The sequence below is a fragment of the Anneissia japonica genome, unplaced genomic scaffold (assembly GCF_011630105.1).
Source record: "Anneissia japonica isolate Jap-2015-1 unplaced genomic scaffold, ASM1163010v1 scaffold1356_len1145284_cov175, whole genome shotgun sequence".
In the NCBI taxonomy this organism is placed as follows: domain Eukaryota; kingdom Metazoa; phylum Echinodermata; class Crinoidea; order Comatulida; family Comatulidae; genus Anneissia; species Anneissia japonica.
The window spans coordinates 1,021,041-1,037,768 of record NW_022706987.1 but is presented as its reverse complement, the minus strand read 5'-3'; positions in this window follow the sequence as shown (position 1 = coordinate 1,037,768).

Here is a 16,728-nt window from a genome sequence, read left to right as displayed (position 1 = left end):
TCTTGTTAAAAATTCATAAACATATATAATATATTGTTTTTTATAAATATAGATATGATATTTAACAAAAAAATATTATAGTTAATTTATCTATGGATCCTAATATTTTATTTTCTGTATATCCAAATATAATCCTTTCCCAAAGACAGGAAATAAGGTCAGTCATAGAATAATAAGTTCAGTCAATGAATGTATCATTGATTCTTCTTGCAAAACGTAAGCACAAGCATATTTTTAGAGCGACCAATCGTGTAGAGTTTGTACGTACAATTTTATATAACAATCTACAGTCATTTTGAATTAAAAAGATTCTGTTAAACATTCTGTAATATTGTTTTATTATTTAGTCTCACCTATTTCTATGTGAATTCACCTATCACCTATTCCTAGAGAATATCCTACTAAAAATGATGTAATGCTAAATACCGTTGACATTTCCGGTTAGATTAAAATATTTTTTAGAGTTTCAGTTGTATAGCACACTACATGTTGCAGTAGTGGTACAATAATGTTGCGTAGAGCTTCCCTCTCAACCATTTAGATCAGACACCAAATTCTTAAGTGATTTTGGGAAGTCGAGTCTCAACGCCGCTCTCGTGAAATCCAGTTTGCCGAATGCCAGATTGCCGAGACCACTTTGCCGTATCCCAGTTTGCCGAGTACCAGTTTGCCGAATCACAATCAATGAATCCTAGTTAGCCGAAACCTAGTTTGCTGATCCCAGTTTGCCGAACCCAGTTTGACGAAATTCAGTTAAAAGCAGTGAAACATTAACAGCAGCTATCGTCGACTCTTGGACCACATTATTACCTGTCTCTTATACACATCTAGATGTGTATAAGAGACAGATATATATATATATATTCACTTATACAACTTAAATCTTTGTTTAAATCATTAACATTATATTTATGACAGAGAAACCAACGGATCCCATCACACATTCTAGCCATAGTGATTTGAAATTGGTGCCTAAGATAAAATAGGCTAAATCACTGATAGTATGGCTCGGTAAAGTTGTGAGCAAGGTAACCCTTTTGATGGACATTAACTAATTTTTTGCTGTGGTTGTTATGTCCAGTGAAAAAATTCAGCAAACTGGGTTCGACAAACCGGGTTTCCGCCAACTGGGATTTCATGTTTTCGGTGAACTGGATTCGGTAAACTGGATTTCGGCAAAGTGGCCTAAACTCAGCAAACCGGGTTTCGGCAAACTGCATTTTGATCAACTGGTCGGACACCCTTATGCCTACCCTGTCTTTATTTGGCATGTGGAGTGAAGAGTTGATTATTTGCAATAGTTGATTATTGCTATTTACATAGGCCTAAACATTATTTGTATGATTTGCGTAATTTTTCTATACAGCAGTTATAACAATAGTCACAAAATCGGTGATCATATGAGTATAGTCAACATAGATAGCCTTATTGGAGGTAATTTCTCCCTTAAAGCAAAACCAATAATTTTTGCATGAGTTTTAACTTTTTATTGTGTCATAATTGGCTTTGAGTCTACACCAATTAGCGGTACTTTCCTTATTTGGGATTATGCAACGAGAAGAAATCTCTTTATGATGCTTGTATGGAGCACTGACTATTTGGAGTCGGAACTCTTGGCACTTTATAACCCTTGATGAGATTATTGGACATATTACACAAATCAGCATTGAGATTCTGTAAGGCGATAAAATGAAGGAGCTCGTACATGTGGGTGCTATACTGTAAAAATCAGCGTGGAGGATTTAAACAAAGCTCCACACAATGTTGTCCTGTCTTTGGTGAGATGTTTAAAAGCCAAACGTGTTTAGATATATCTTACTTAGGATCTCGACGTGTTTAGAATTAAATGTGCTTAGGTATTCGACATCATGATGTTAAATACCTAAGCGCATCCATCTAATGCTAAACACGTAAGAAAGCTAAGCACATGAGGTCGGGCCTAAATACGTTTAGCTTTTAAAAGTGTCACCAAAAGACGGGACAACATTGCATGGAGCTTTTTGTTTAAATCCGCTACGCTATTTTTACAGTGTAGTGCTAATATTTTAACTGTAGGCCTACGTTTGAAAGTCCTTCGTTAATACACGGTATTCTGGGACGGACTGTCTATTATATTCGTTTGTCGGCTTCAATGCAGATCACTTCCATATATTTTCAGTTTCGGTCTTGTATTATTACTTCTATTATTAATCACAGTTAGAGTTGTTATTTATGGTACTTGAAATCGAGACGCGATCAGGTTTCGACGATAGTTTACAAGAAAATTAGATTACCTCATATGATAAATCACAGCTCACCTGAAAAAAATATAGAAGGAGGATGCATACAGTGTCGTAAGACAGGATTTTAGGTGATAGATATTGATGTGTTCTGGTGTGTTATTACTTTTGGTAATACAGTACCATAATTGGAACCCGGATTCGCATCCACTCAAGTATCCACTCGAACCCTCGACGATGTTTAAACTGAAATCATTTGTTAATGTGTGTTGCCAGACGTCAGCGTTATTGCAAATAAGTTACAGTATATGTATATATATAAATTCATAAAACATTCCGGATGTTCATGTGGTAATATTTGGTAAATGCTTCCTGAGCGGAATTATGTTTATGAAGTTTTATAGGCTATATCATTAAACACACCAGCCACTGAGACATCAAGATAATTTACCGTTTATTCAAGTCCTGGTAGCGTACAGTACGGTAGTCATTTTAATCCCTGAATGTTCAAAAGCGAGACACTTCCAAATGGACAGCGGAATTATTCAGTCATGTAGGACAGTTAAATTAGCTAACACACACCGTTTCTGAGAAACTAGCGCTGATATTTGCACAGACGTATTGGGTAGTGCAGCCTTGTTTTTAAATTAATATAATTTCATTTATCTATTAATTAACGTGTATTTAAAGATAAAGAGAATAATCCATAACTAGCAGCGTCATGCTGTACTGCGTACGGAGGTACATGTACACTGTAATTTAGGTCAGAAATTTGTAGCCTATTTATGTCATGGCAGTTTTTGTATGTGCTACAAAATGTATCGTTCACGTTACGGAGATGAGCAGCTGCCGGAAAAAATGTCCAAAATCATAAATGTTATCGTACAGTGCTGCAAATAACATCGACCATCAACCTGCAGTTGTCCCTCGAATTGCCTAGGCTAGCTAATATTAAATTTACCTAGATTATTTGCAAGATGCAGTGTGCAAGTCACTGATTTTATGTTAATAAAATCATGGAGTTATACGTTTTAACTCTATGATCAAATTAACATTAAATCTGGATTCCGTCAAAAACAACTCCTCTTTGCAGTAAAGTTTGTGAAATTTCCATGTTTGATGAGTTGTAGCTGCTATAATTGGTCTACCAACTGCGTAACTTACGCCAACGCATTGCGTTTATCGCCAGACGCTGAACTACCTTCATGAATGTATTATTTTTAACAATTTCACATAATTTCCATTCTAAGTATACTGCGCCACCTAGCTTGCGAAAATTATTGCTACTGTCTCAAGTTAATTACGGTATATTACCTTCAGTATTTCCCTTCTTTTAACGTTAGCATTCACAATGCTAGACTAGGAAGAAGAATGACTATTAGGCCCTATTTCTCTCTCTTTCTCTCTACCTCTTTCTTTTTAACACTCTTTATCCTCACTAGGATTCAAAACAGAAAGTGGATAGGCTATTTAGCAACTCGAGATCTTAAACTGTTAAAATTTTACTTTAGAAAGACGTATATACATTTTTAATCTATCATTGATCATAGGTAGCATAGCATGATCGACCACAATCGATTAAGTCTTTTAAAGATGCAGAAACAGCAAACATTTAATAAAATGCATACATTCATTAATTCTGTTTCTGTTTTTAATCTTTTTAACGTTTAGACCTATTACACCGCTGATTGATAAAACATTTCGAAATCACCATTGATTTCTCACGAGCGCTCATAAAGTTTTTAAACAGCGCCGAGATTCTAAGCCAGAAAATTCGCTAGTCAGTTTTTGAGAGAACAGGATAGTGGAGCCGCTAATCCCCCTAGAGCACACCTAATTAGAACAGTTCTACGGAGACAACTTTTTGTTTTACACTCGAAAATCTATTTAGATGAGGCTCTCTCGTGAGTGATGTCATCATTACGTCCTAGAATCTACGTCAAGAGTATTTCTGTAAGGGTATACATAACTTGAAGCACTTTTGGTAGTCCATGCGTGAACGCATTTTCGTATATCTGCACGTGTGAATTATTCTATATGGCGCTTCTGAGATTCGCAGATGACGTTATCAGCGATTGTTCGTTACAGATGAAAACACTGCTATATTTCTGTTGGTTTAGGCGTCAAAGCATCTGAAACCGTGCAAGTCATGAATTATCTATAGGCCAGTAAAGCTGTGTAAGTAGTTGAGAAAAAAGTGATTGTGTGTGTGTGTGTGTGTGTATTTCCTTCGCATTCCTTGCAAACTGTATTTCGACTGGAAATTTATTGGTTAACGTATAGCAATAGTTTGGAAATTTGCTTCATGATTTCTTACGCATTTTAGGAATTACAGATTTGTACTAAAATTAAGAGCGTCAAATTCACATTTCTGGACGTTCTCGACGTAAATGTATGTACAATATTTCTTGTAAGTATATCTGGGGGGGGGGGAAGGTATTTTATCAAACCATACTATAGTATGTATTCTTGTAAATTTACATCCTGTTGGTTTTGCTGTATTTTGTTCTCCTTCTCGGTTCCTCTTTTATTTAATGACAATTGAAATTGACTTATGACCACGCAATCAATCATAAGTCCCATAATTTTATATATTACGGTATCATCTTTTGGTCGATATGCCGTATTTACCACCATGGTTTTCGTTTTTATTAACGGCGCGTACGAAACAGTCTCTATTAGAGTTAATGCCTTTGTACACGGGTACACGGTGCCATAAAATTGTTGTTAACATTGAGCATTTGCTTGCCTAAGTTTATTATTGTACTGGATTTGATTTTTTTTTCGGTGTGAGATATATCAACAATAACATACGAAAGTCTTACAGTATTTCAGAGAGCAACCCCTACTCTTTACAGAAAAGTGTACTGCAGTCTTTAACCTGCACATATGCCACAATTTACAGGGCCAGGCTTACCAACACGTCCGAAAGACGGGGCGGTGTTGAAAGATGCATTTTAACCCTCAAACTGAAGCACAAGTTGAGCGGCGGTTAGAATTAAACGGGGACCAAATATTGTATCTCCATGTTTAGCGCATAAACAATACCTACACATAGTTCAGCCGACTAAGCTAAATTGCTTTCTTATTAGCAGCCTACATTTTAGTGTTTAGACTGATCAGTTATCAAGGTACTATATAGACCTGATTTTCAATTTAATTGGCTAATATTTTTGCAATGTTTATTTGGAATATAGTAATTTTTTCCATGACATTTATTATCGAGAAAATGCAGAATGTCTGTAAAATGCCTACCATGATTTTTTTTATTTAATTCAATTGGAAATCAAAAACCGGTCCTGTGAATATTTACAATGCTTCTGAAGGCTTATGGGATCGTCTGTACCCTAACAAGGCCCAAAGCTGCCTCAGCAAATTATCCAGCCCCGGCCTCCTTTAACCGCCAACTGTTTCCGGCGCCTCAGTCATCATAATTGCTATTATTATCATCTTGCTGTTGTAGATATTTGTAGGTCATAAACTCTAAAAATATCCGCCGATACATTAATAATTCTCACATTGAAACTCTTGTTTGGCGTCAGGCCAGTATCTGTCTTTCTTTAACTTTCAACCAGATACAGATAAAAACCAGTTTAGCTGACAGATGTTTTTCCACGATAATCCTTAATCGCCAGCCAACTTAGGGTCTATGCAATAATAATACAGCAAAGATATATATTATTTACTTATCCTCGTCGGGCTCAGTGGCCAATAAGGCCGTAAGGCTCTCTATCTCTCTTTCTCCAGCGTCCACAGTTTTAGCTTCGCTCCAGGATGTCCACCCCAGTATATCATTCCGTTTTTCCACTGCTCGGCGTCATATTGATTGTTTTTGGTCGCCCCCCCCCCTTCCTTCTTCCTTCGGGTGCCTATTAAAGTGCAGTAAAGCAATGGCTCTCCTCCTTCATTCGTAGCACGTGGCCAATCCATATTCACCTTTTTTTCTCTCACTTTTTCACTAATCAGCTTTAGTTTTGTTCTTCTGAGTATTTCTTCATTGGAGATGATGGATGGCCATCTAATCTGCAGTATTCTTCTTAGACATGTGAAATTGAATGTGTCCCCCTAATTTTTTCCATGTTTCACTTCCGTACAGAAGAACAGAAACTACCAGAGATTAATATAGCTTTAGCTTGGTTCTTAATGTGAGTTTTCTCGAATTCCAGATCTGTTTCATTTTCATGAATGAGACTCACACTTGATTTGAAGGTTCTATTGTGAATATCTTTTGTTCCTCTACCTTCATTACTGATGGTAGCACCCAGGTAGGTAAACTTCACTACATCATTCAGCGGCAGACCTTCTGTTTTCTTGGTATTTATCTTCAAACAAGTTTTTGACGCATATTCATACAACTTTGTCACTTTCATCTGCATATGATTAATGGTAGATGATAATAGGGCTAAATTATCAGCAAGACCAAAATCCTCCAATTTTGACCTGAACTTCCATCTGATCACCGTATTGTTTCCTTTTGTTACATTCTTCATTATCCAATCCACCAAGATCAGGAAGATAAAACCTGACATCACATTACCTTTTTTCACTCCTTGTTTCCACTTTAAACCATTCTGACTCCTCACCATCATCTAATACAGCAGATTCACTGTTTGCATAAAGGGTCTGGATCATTTTCAAAATCTTTGGTAGAATTCCATAACTTGCCATTATTTTCCATAGACTCTCTCTGTGAACGGAGGTGAAAGCTTTTTCGAAGTCCACAAATGTGATAGGTATAGTCAACTGCCACTCGACAGCCTGCTCAATTATGTTTCGCAAGATAAAAATCTGCTCCTTTCTTGCCTAAATCCAGCCTGTTTTTCTGTTTGTTTGATCAGCTTGTTATTAACATCTCTGATTACGTCGATCAGTACTGGACCAAATATTTTACTTGGAACCGATGTCAATGTTATACCACGCCAATTTCCGCACTCTTTCAAATCACATTTCTTTGGCAATTGATGATTGATGAGTCCTTATTTCCATTCTTTAGGTACTGTCTCTTAATCCCATATTGTTGCAAACAGGTCAGCAAGCCAGTCAACAGTTGTACCTTTAATAGTTTAGCTATAATCTCATCCTTTCCTCCAGGCTTTTTTATTCCCGTCTGCTTTAGAAATGTGTTCAGTACTAATGTTGTCAATTTTGTCATCGTTAGCTAATAAGTCTTCTGTTAAAGGGTTGTCTGAGATTGGTCTATTCAATACTTCCTCAAAGTGGTCCTTTCATCTACAGTTTTCGTAACAGGATGGTTGCTAGCTCGCCGCAGTAGGTTATCTTTTCGAGGGTTTCCTTCCCTTAGCCGGAGCTTCGTTAGCCCAGGACCGCAAGGAGCTAGTTTCCAGGATGCACCACATGGAGGTGAATTATGTGCTCTACGGTTCGCCGGCAAGTTACTAATTTCACCTTTCGACTTTTGGACTAGTCGGCCCTAACATCACTAGCTGTGATGTCTAGCGCTTGAGCACCCCTTACACCCCTACATATGTTACTTAACTGTCCGTTAATTAATGGGGGTCATTATTTCACAATTTTAAATTGTAAGTTAATAACATAAATGTAACAATTAAACAATGACGGTTGAATTTTTCATATTCTTTTTTACCTCATGACAGACATTGCATCTATAAGGTTCATCTCAACGCATTAAGTATACTTTACACTGACGAAATGATGTATCGGTAACGTGGACCACCGAGGTCACGTTTAGGGTCCCGTAGAAATACCAAACTGTCTCCAAACCCACATATCTAGTTAAAATCTCTAGTTTAATTTACTTGTGAAACACCGCCACTGATAGGACAGAACCCCTACTTGTTATATCTATTATTACATTAGGCCCTAATAACATTTTGATCATCTACGGCAGTGTCCTTGAATTTTTATGCCAAAGGCTCCAGTATTTTATTTTCACATTTTACATTCCTATGTATTTAGGCTATTAACAGTGGCGTAACGCCCGTGAGTTCTTTGGGGTGCAGCCCCGGGCCCCTACTTAAAAGGGTCCTGGAGGGGCCTCGGGAACCTCAGCAGTGGCGTGACATATGTGCTTTCATTGGCCCAGTCCCAGTCTAAATGGACCTCGGAGAGGCCACTGGGGCCACTTTTAGCCACTGGTGGTGTTCAGATTTTTGTTGAATGCGTGAGACTCTAGAAACTGATAGAATTTAATCGAAAATTAGCTTTTTTACGTGTAGGTCTAAGGTAACGTGGTCCCCTCTTTCTGGACTTTCTTTTCTTCTCTCTTTTTTCTTTATTGTTTGTGGATCCGCTGCTGGCAACGATTGAATGCATGATTATTTGATAATGCTGATTTATTTTGGCAAAGCTTCATTGGAACCTTGATCAATACATTCATGATTAAGCATTTTAACTTGCATGCTAAGAAAATGCACGCCCGTACCGAAATGGCGATTTATTCATAGACTTAATTTAACGTTGCACGCAAATTTAAATTAAAATGTGTGTGCAAAATATTAGTTGATTATATTGTTACAATTTTCAATGCAGTCTATAATATTTTCGTAATACCGACACTCAATTTATTTTAGTTCTTAGCCCTATAACCAAACTCAGATAGGCCTAGGCCCTATATGTTTTCCTGGTTACTCTATATTCTCGGGCTGCTGTCATGTTTTTAGTGCTGCTATTTTAGCCTATTCTTTCCTGAGCTCATTAAACAAGATTTGGCACGCATTTTTAGGATTTACTGTTTTGGGATCATTGTATTATGAGAATTATAGATTTATTATTATTTTAACTATGTATTTTCATGTTTCATCTAAAAATATAGATATAGACCTAATCCTAATGTCTTGAAATAATTTTTTCTGAGATCCAGAGATCATAAAATTGATAATATATCCTAAGAAATGTACCTATACTTACAAAATTTGTCACTCTGTATGACTACTCTTAGAAAAGAAAAACAACATCTTTGTATAGGTCTAAAGTCATAGAATGATCTGCTGAAAACATTAGGTCCTAGGAAACGATGTTGGTAAAAATGTTCTGAAAAACAACCAATGGATTTTTTTACTACATTAAGTATGAAACGAATTTTAGGGATATTTTTCTGATCTTTTACCTGCTTTTTTTCAGTTACAATGTTATGTTGCTTGTATTGTTGTATTGTAATTTCAAATAAAAAGTTTCGAAAGAGTTAATTGATTGTATGATTATATCTGAGAATTCTAGGCCTACGAGTTAATAATATAATAAATGGAAAAGCAATGAAACTCTAGGCTACAGGATAATCCCATTTGTAGAACAAATAAACGTAACACTGTCCACTGGGAAAAGCATACTGTCTAATGAGGCTGCTGAGAGTGGGAGAATGAAAAGCATAGCTCAGTTGATCATGGCTGCATACAAAAAATATATCAAATAAAATGAATAGTCTGAATCGCGAACGAAACGAATCGAAAATGTTTGTCCGTAACCTGAATACAGAACAGTTCAAAATGTTTATGTATCAACATGCCTCATTTACTTTACAATTAAAATGTTGATTGATTTGCGTATGTTCACGCTTGGACGAATTATTTGACATGATAGCGTCCACAAATACATTAATTATGCGTTATTTCGCATGATTCAACGATAATGACCATTATCGTATCTCCCGTTTTCCGTTATACCAGTTAATTAAAAGTAATAATTATTACACCTGTATATAGACATATAGGTGGCCAAAAGTGTATAATGTTGATATTGTAAATGTAGAATATGTTACAATTAATCACATGTACCGTTACTTAACATTTTCACTAATACAGAGCCTTTAGCGACCACCATGCGATAATACGGGACAGCGCAGGACACAGGGATCAACATGATACGCCCCCATCTCCAGTATTTCGACGGACAAGACAGAATCTAATACACGCAGATATTTAATTACTTGAGATTTCTCCGAAGAGATACTTTTAATAAATAACGATGTTTGTAAAGAGATAAACTTTAAGCAATGTTGCAGTAATGCTGCCATAAATAAGTAACACTCTGGTTTATGACACATTTACGTATCGTTAAAGATGCTGTCAGAGTTGAGCTAAATAACTTAAGAGTAAAATTTAATTATTTTGTTTTTAATCACTTACCTAAAATGTAAGTTATTAAATATCAAACACTTGAACAAATTTAAATTACTTTCACGCGCTTTAATGCAATACTCTTCCTTATTTTTGCACCCATAAATTGACCAATAGAGTCTTGGTTCTTTAAAATGTGTACAGTCCGAGGGTAGGAGTTGTTAATTTTAATTAACAACTCTTGGTAAACATTTTGGTAAAGTCTGTTAAGCCTACATTTTCTGAAAAAAATAAAAGGACGCAAAATATTTCAAATTGTAAAATCGCGAAAATAAAGGGCCGCGAAATATAGGGTTTTACTGGTTTTTTTCAGCTCGTAGACACTTACGGTACTGTAGGCTATATAACTTAGACCTTCTCCGGCGGCATTTTAACTCGACAAACGTAATTGCACATAGGCATAATTAGGTCAAACAATATAACATATTAATAATTGTTTTGTCCTAGGAATTCTAAAACTGTTTTATAGTTTGTAATTAATTTTTTTAATCAATGCTGGGAGGATAAAGTTAACGAGCTGTATCTATTACATGATAACTACCAGTAGTTGATTAATTATTTAGATTAGAGTTAGAAATTATCACGGAAGACAAAATTAGGCAGAAGGCAAAAGCAGCAATAGCTATGCGCATAAAGGTTAACCATATTTATTATAATTGAGTATTTATTAAATGTTTCAGCAAAGTTCATATTTATTTCACTAGAGATACATCTGAGCATACTAAGGATGCAATTGGAATTGGATTAACGTTCTTAAAAGAGAAGTTTACCGATTTTATATATAAAAACTGATTTAGCATAATTAGGTACATAATATCCCATTTTTGAAATCCTTTACATTACGTGGTGCTTTAAACTAAATTTGTGATGACGTACCAGGTGCATCGCTCTATCCATGGAGGTTTAAATTAAAGCAACAGGCCATTGTAATGCACAGGATCAGGATAGTTCTAGACAAGTTCTTTGCATTATTATTATCCTTGTATTCGTATAAAAATAATATCTAATGGCCCAGGTAAGAAGCAGTAATTCTAGACCTCTGAGATGAAGAATACTTTAAACGATTAAAAAAAAAATCCGATAAATATATGCATAATGGCTGTGCAGTTTAGCCAGCTGTTGAACGATTAGGCAAGCCTACTTAAAGTTTGTGAACTAATAAAAACGGAAGAAAAATGCGTATGCGTTTGGAACTCGGAGTGTGGCCTTTAGACCCAGGCACAGGACTTTTAAACGCACTTTCCCTTCTGTAGAAATTAAAATTAAATTTCATTCTGGGAACACTTGGTTCGACCAAATACGTCTTGGTAATGATACATGCAGACCTATCTTCTATCCGGGTCATTATTCTATATTATTTTACAAATGCAAAGAGAGTAATGTAATTTGATCGCAACCTGATACTGTCACAAATGTAATTAATTTAAATATTGTTTTAGTAACTACTAATAAACAAATACTCAATAAACGAAATATGTCTAACTATAATATTTAATGAACAACCACCGATTAAGCAACATTATTCAATTTCTCCTACTTACTTTATGTAAGTCAAGTACAAAACTGGACCATTTTTAGAACGGGGCCCATTTTAGGCTGCTGGCTCCAGGCCTGATAAAATTGCATTTGCAAAACCATCAAAATTTCTGTGGTAACATTCTTCCTAATGACTATTCTATAAGTAGTCATTAATAAAACAAAATTACACTTAGTAAGAGATTGTTGATACTTCCTCAATTTCAACTTAAAGTTCAAAGAAATAAAAAAGCAAAACAGTGATATTTTGTCTTAGAAATTGTTTAAATGGCTCCAACAACATTAAACTGTACTGTCAACGGATCAACTCTATGACAACATTCGACTATTTTGTTTTTGTCCTAACAAATTGGAGACAGCAGAACAAGTGGTTGCCCATTTTAGTGTGAGTGAGTGAACGTCAGGGAGGGAAGAGAATAGGGCCATGTTTAACTTTAGAAGGAAAATTTCAGTTTGGGATTTACATCTGCAAAGATACAACATAAACTTTACGACAGTACAGTCAAATTATGCCAATTCTATTATATGGTAGTGAACTATGGGGATATTACAATATGGATAGCATACAGAATATCTAAATGAAACATTGTAAATTTGTCCTAAATGTCCACCAGTCATGCCCAAATGAAGGTTCTAGAAATGAGCTAGGAATGTTCCCCACTAAAGATTATCAGTTAATAAGAATGCTAAATTATTAGATAAAAATTAATAATATGGAGGATAATAAATTAACCAAAATTGTAATCAAAAACAACAATCGTGGGCTGAAAATAATATTGAATGTTGGGCACTTGGGATTAAGACAATTCTAAAAAAAAAAATAGGATTGGGATAGCTTACATGTCGAACTCTCCACTATGTAAAATTGCTGTACAATAGTGTTAAACTTACAAAATTCCAGATGTATTGCCAGCTTATGATGAACCTTGCCAGTAAAAATCATCCAGGTGAGAGAGTCAACATGACAAATTTAGAAAACAAAGTTCACTGCCACTTTTGATGGTCCTTGCGACACAAAAGGATGATGAGCTGGGGATTCGCTACTTTTGCTCGTTCAAAGGTGGCGCCCCTGTCTCTTATACACATCTAGATGTGTATAAGAGACAGCTCATCATCATTGTAAAAACTTTATATCAACTTTTCAATTGTATACAAATATAAATATTATAATCCAAATATTAAGTTTTCTTCTGTATTTCTTTTCATTATTCTGCCAGAATGGCATCTACTTGTATCTTTTGTGAATTTGCTGGAGGTGAAAATAATTGTTTTTTTGGTTTAAAAGTGTCCATACTATAAAATCTGCTTTGAAAAAAAACCAAAAAACTGTTGTATGCCAACATTATAGTCATGATGTGCCTATATCGTCACTCACATCACAAACTAACACAATTAAATTCAATTGTGTTAGTTCGTGAAATCAAAAAAAGCGCGTCAAAATACGCGCTGTTGTTAAGGGACTTTTTGTGTGGTAAAGAATAAAAAATTGCTTGACAACCAATACGCGCTCGTTTTGACGCGCTACTGTGATTTCACGAACTAACACAATCTACTTTGATTGTGTTAGTTCGTGATGTGAGCGACGAATTGTTCAAATATATTTTCTCAAAGAATATACGATATTGCTATACAGAGAGGTACCGTAAAGCATTATTTTGTAAAAACGCCAGATTACATTTTTATAGTACAATTAACTTGGAAAACTTTCCAAATAAATACATTTTTGATTTAATTATATTAGGTATAGAATATTAATTTCACGATTGCTTTGTCAAATCATAATTTGTTAATAAAAAGAGGTCGTCATTTAAATATTATTAGAGAAAACAGATTTTTTTTTATTTTGTAATAACTTTAACTTATAGATAAATACCATTTTCTTTTTGTATGCCCCTTTTACAAGTCACTAAGAAGAGAATTTATACCAAATTTAAACTTATATTTACTTAGAAAAATGTTTTGTATATATTATGATAAGCAAAAGATTAGAGGTCCTGCTATCTATTTAGAAAAAGCATTCAAAAAAAGAAATTTATGTTTGCCTAAAAACGGTCTAAATTTATAATGTGAAATGGGACAGAGGCCATTATTTACTTGAATAAAATGAAATTTTTTTAAAAATGAAATGCTCCATCCAAGGGACTTGTACAGCATTGCATATTAATGATTAAGAAGATTCCTACAGGAGTTCGTCGTATTATTATCCTTGTATTGGTATAATATGATATATAATGGCTCTTGTATACAAAGAAGGAGTAATCGTAGGCCTGGTTGAAGAAGACATGTATCATTACCAAGACCATATTGTTCGACCCAGAATCAGATGTAGCCTAAGTAAATTGAACGTCGAAAAAATGTGAGCTGTGTAATGCAATGGCAAGTGAACACTCGGTGCATATGCCGAATATTGGTCCCAAAACTTATAAAATTACTGTCGTAAGTTTACGAGTCTGCATCAAATTCACCTAATAAAGGTATGGCTATTTTCCAAGAAAATCATGACAGCATGATAGCCATTTTTTTTTATCGGTTCCATGGTGTGACGCTTAATCGAGAGAGGCCCTTTGGACGCTTATTAGAAAAATAATATTATCATATTTATTATATTTTCATCATTATAAAATCATAGAGTAGGTTGGTATGTTAGGCCTATGTAATTTATAAGCAATGATTTTGCATGCGTAGTACGAATACAAGGAGTAATAATGCAAAGAACTCGTCTAGAATCGTCCTAATCCTATGCAATAGGGAGCTTTCTATTTGTGCGACGACGCGACGCTAGAACGGAATCACTCATGCGTGACCGTCCTACCTGGCAACCTACGTTCTATTTGCATACGTAGATTTTGCCAAATTACGTTCCAGAATCTACTCGACGAGGTGACTTTAACGTTCTCGCATGCGCAGATGACTTTTACTGACGTCATTACGTTCTACGCTCCCTATTATAACAATGACCTGTCGCTAAGCTTAGATGGAGCGATGCACCTGGGACGTCATCACAAATTTAATTTAAAGCGTACGGTAACGAACTCGCACGAGATTCGTAATTTCCAAAATGATATATTATCATTAACTAGCTGAGTATGCTAAATCAGTTCTCAGATTATATAAAATTGGAAAACTTCTCATTTAAACGAAGAGAAAACTATTTAATTGAAACATCTTTAAATTTATTATCATTATCTTTGAACTGTCACTTTTCATTTTGTTTATATGCGCTATTTTCAAATTGTACCGTACCCGTGTTATCTTTATTTTTATCCTGATCGGTCGTCCATCATTATCTTGATTCATCCGGCGTTCCGTCATCATCATTATCATTATCATCATCATCACCACCATTCATCATGTGTCGTCATCAGTAGGCTTACATTGTCAAATTCAATGTTTTTTATCTGCGTGTCGTTAAATATTGGCCATTTCCATTCGTACGATACATACCGTAAGTAAGTTTATTAACTTGTTAAATAAATAATTTATTCAATTTAGTATTATCTTCTAAATCTATCGGTTGGAGCAAAGAAACCTGCATCAACAGTAACATTAAATCGAATTTACCATATCGGGGTTGGAGCCTGATTCAGCCGACAGATAAATTACTCTATTAACTTGTCTTGGTGTTATGGCATGAGATGACAATCAAATCGGTTGTTCTTACTTTACACCGAACCGAATTGATAATGAGGGTTTTTCGTTTCTTCCTATCAAAATAGAACTCTCATGTGCAACTAGGCCTAGCAGTTTTTTGGGGTTTTTTTCTATGGTGTAACTGTATCGTTTAGTTTAGGGCACTCAAAAGCGACGGACCAGAATACAAATAGACCTTTGCATTTAACTGAAAACATCGATTAAACCGCAACAACTTTCTAAAATCTAGTGTAGGGAGACAGAAACACTCTTTCTTATACCAATTTTTCCAGGCTCTTAAATTAATTAAACGCCTACTTCCTGAATATTTAATGTCTTCCATTGTTTATAGGCATTGCGCTATACATTCTGCTGTTGACTTAAAGTATTCAACGGTTACGAAATTATGCTTATTGAATTAAAGGATCGATCCCTTTCAAGGGAAATTGGTCGTGTCGATGTAGCATAATAATCAACTATGCTTTACTACTATTCCAACCCCATGGCTAGATTTATCTCATGAACTTCAACGCAATTAAGTCCGAGAGAAAGAGACAGAGATAGATCGTATGTACCATATAGGCATCAATTAAGTGTCTTGCAGGAATATTGGAATGACAAAAACTAAGACTCTTACTTTTCGACGGATAGCGTGTTGTTAGAACTTTACTGGTCTATGCAGACCAGTCACGATCCAGGATGCCATAGCTACTTGCTAATTTCTAAGCAAACGACGTACAACGCGATTTATATGTTAATATTTGTTGGTATGTTTTGTCGAACCAGATACAATTTATAAACGCAGTAAGTAGGCTAAGTGATTATATGTAGTATTCGAACATTTTAAATCTACACATTCGGTAAGGAAGTTAAGAATGATTTAGATGTGAATTTACAGTGTAAATACTGTGGTTAACTGGAGTAAAGTAGATTGCCGCTTCTTAATTATCGTACACTGTAATGATATAGATATATTACGTTTGAGAATTAATACGTCTTCCACCTGCGAAACTGAGTCATGAGGCCAAGTTCATATTAGTGCTTCTTTATGGTTCCCACATGGACTCGTTGCTCTCATTACGTAATCACATTAGTTGTAATTAATTCTTATTATGTTAATGGCCATGTGATATGGCCCCTCAGGAACCTACCGTTTATTACTTTCCTTGCATGTGGATTATAGATCTTCTTTTATTCGGGTACTGTTTAAACCAATATTTGATTATAACAGTGCCACAGCAATGTTAATT